This window comes from Cebus imitator, unplaced genomic scaffold, assembly GCF_001604975.1.
Source record: "Cebus imitator isolate Cc_AM_T3 unplaced genomic scaffold, Cebus_imitator-1.0 Scaffold180, whole genome shotgun sequence".
NCBI classification, from domain to species: Eukaryota; Metazoa; Chordata; class Mammalia; order Primates; family Cebidae; genus Cebus; species Cebus imitator.
In genome coordinates this window covers 1,159,794-1,162,482 of record NW_016107495.1, presented here as the reverse complement: position 1 = coordinate 1,162,482, position 2,689 = coordinate 1,159,794, and the positions used below count along the sequence as shown (strand labels likewise).

Genomic DNA, 2,689 nt, shown 5'->3' with positions numbered 1-2,689 from the left:
AAAAAAAAAAAAAAGAAAATGATGCCCTGGGCCGGGTAAGCTGGCTCACACCTGTAATCCCAGCACTTTGGGAGGTGGTGGCGGGCAGACTGTGTGAGCTCAGAAGTTCGAGACCAGCCTGGGCAACAAAAAAAATACAAAAATTAGCAGGGTGTGGTGGCACACATCTGTAATCCCAGTTTATTCAGGAGGCTGAAGCATGAGAATTCAGAAGGCAGAGGATGCATTGAGCCAGGTGGCACCACTGCACTCCAGCCTGGGTGAAAGAGTGAGACTATGTCTCAAAAAAAAAAAAAAAAAGGGGGGGGGCCTGGCATGGTGGCTCACGCCTATAATCCAAGCACTTTGGAGGCCAAGGCGCGTGGATCTCCTGAGGTCGGGAGTTCAAGACCAGCCTGACCAACATGGTGAAACCCCGTCTTTAAAAAAAAGAAGAAAGAAAGAAAATAAAGAAAAAGAAAGTGATATCCTGGAAAGTAAATCTGCTCCTCTCAGTTCAGAATCCTAGAAGCCTCTAATCAATACCAATTTTTGAAAAGCTCACATTTTAGAACTCTGATGCCCATTTGTGCCCATCTCTGCCCTCAATCTACACTATGTTTAACCCAACTCAGAAGATTTTTATTAGAAGACAGTCTAGTAAATACCAAAGAGCAATAGGCACTACAGAGGAAATCTGGCAAGATATTCTTTCCCTATGTTATTTTCTAGGTCCTGGCTTATTCTAGAGAGATTTGCCAGGCGCGCTGGCTCATGCCTGTAATCCCAGCTACTTAGGAGGCTGAAGTGGGAGGATCGCTGGAGAGAGATTTAACTCAGCCAGCCAGGAAAGCTACTATCTGCCTGTTTTAGTAATCTACCAGAAAACTTCTGTTAGAGATCATGTTCCTGCTTCTGAAAAGTAGCTAAGCAAATGGTAAGACACTATCAGTTACTTCCTAGAGCAGCTACATTCACTGAATGCGTCTAGAATCTGAACTAAGTAAAATTCCCAGCCAGACTAAAACAGGAAATAGCAGAATTCTAATACAGGAAAGCCACAGCCAATGGACTGCAAAGAAACTTCTGGACCTAGGACACAAACAACTAACCCACAGTAGGGCACCACAGAAGACACCAACCCTTCATCAGTGAAAGATGCCCTTGGAATTTGCTTATCCCCTCCCTTATTTTTTGTGACTTTTTGCTCCTTCCTAATTTTTTCAACACAAGCAAAACAAGGGCAGTGCCCAAGATCCTCCAGCACTCCTCCTATTGATGAAGAAACCTCCGCGACACTGGGAGTTTTGCCTCAGAGTCGCTGAGAGGTTTAAAAGAGATCACACATGGAAAAGCTCATTTACGCTCGTAAGGGGAATCTATCGCCTGGCCGCCTCCAGTCATCCTGAGAGGTGCAGAGTGTTCACTTCGGAGTAAGGCAGATGGCCCTGCAAAGTTTTTCCCTGAGATTTTCACTTATTGGACAGAACCCCCTCTGCGTGTCAACCCCTCCGCAAGAACTCGTGGGATCGGGCCTCTTGGCTCTCCTCACTCTGAGCGGACCAAAGGGCCTCTGATACCCGCCGCACTGTCCAGTCGGAAATGAAGCCGCTTGGGGGAGGAAACTGGCCCCTAGAATTTCACACTCCAACAGGTCGCATGCCCGGCGTCTGGAAGGCAGAGGCGGCCCGCGCGGGCACCCGACTGGGGCCCAGGGAGCAAGCGGCGGCCACCTCATCAAAGGCCAGCAGGGCGGCGCAGTCAGGGGCGCAGGCCACGCCCCCGCGCAGTCGGCGCGCCGCCCCGCGAGCAGGCCCAGCCAGGCCGCCGCGCTTCCGCAGGCCGCCGGGCCGCGACCGCCGCCCCCGCCCCCGCCCCCGCCCGCCGGGCCCCGCCTCTCGCAGCCAGAGTTCCAAGCGAACGCCAGGGCCTCCCGACCTGCGCCCGCAGAATTCCGGGGCGCTGCCGCCACGCCGGGGAGACCGGGGAGGCCCAGGCAGAGACTGCAGGGCCGAAGCGGCCCCTCGGCTCCAGCAGGCAGGGCCCGATCGGGCCTGGGCTACTGAGTGAACAGGGCCGCCTTCATCACCCGCCTGGCGGGTCCCATCGTCCCGGGCTTCGGAGGCCGATCCTTCTGTCCTCTCGCGAGCCCCTCCCTCCTCGGGCCCTCATTTCCCTGGGCGCTCACCTCCCGACTCCGCTCCCCGCAGCCTGCGCTTCAGCTTCAGCTCGGGTTCCGGGGCCCGGGATCACAGCGACTCCCTCACAGCTGCGCTCCGCAGCGCAACCGAACTGTGGGCCCCGCCCTCGCGGCGTCCCAACCAACAGATGGGCGGTGCCGCACCGTCGGCAGGTTTCCATTGGGCGACGCGCTGGGTGGGCGGGGCCCTGCCGCAGGGCGCTCGCTGGGGTAGGCTTCCACCCGCTCTCCTTCCCTTGCGCCCGTCCGGCCGAGACCTCTCGTAGGGGTGGGTGTTTTCGGTCCCAGCTGGGGCTCGTCTCTCTATCCACTCCACCGCCCGATCCAGGTGCCCCAGATGGTTCTGCTGGACGCAGGGAGGGCCTCTTCCTTCTTCTTGAAGGCGCCATGACAGTTCTAATGACCCAAAAAGACAAAAGGAGCCAAAAACGTAGCCTCAATCCGAGAGGAGCGCCCCCCAGCCCCCGCCCGCATTATTTTGGAACGAGACTGGTGTGCCGGACGTCAATT

General features: G+C 56.3%; 1 protein-coding gene across 2 annotated transcripts in view; it reads right to left on the bottom strand.

The window, feature by feature from the left end:
• The window catches only part of NRBP1 (nuclear receptor binding protein 1), a 14,319-nt gene extending 12,009 nt beyond the window's left edge, over window positions 1–2,310 (bottom strand). For both annotated transcript variants that reach the window (XM_017545617.2, XM_017545618.2), the window contains exon 1: window positions 2,168–2,310. The gene's annotated coding sequence lies outside the window, so the exon portion shown is untranslated. The remainder of the gene's footprint in view (window positions 1–2,167) is intronic.
• Between the last annotated feature and the right edge of the window lie 379 nt (window positions 2,311–2,689).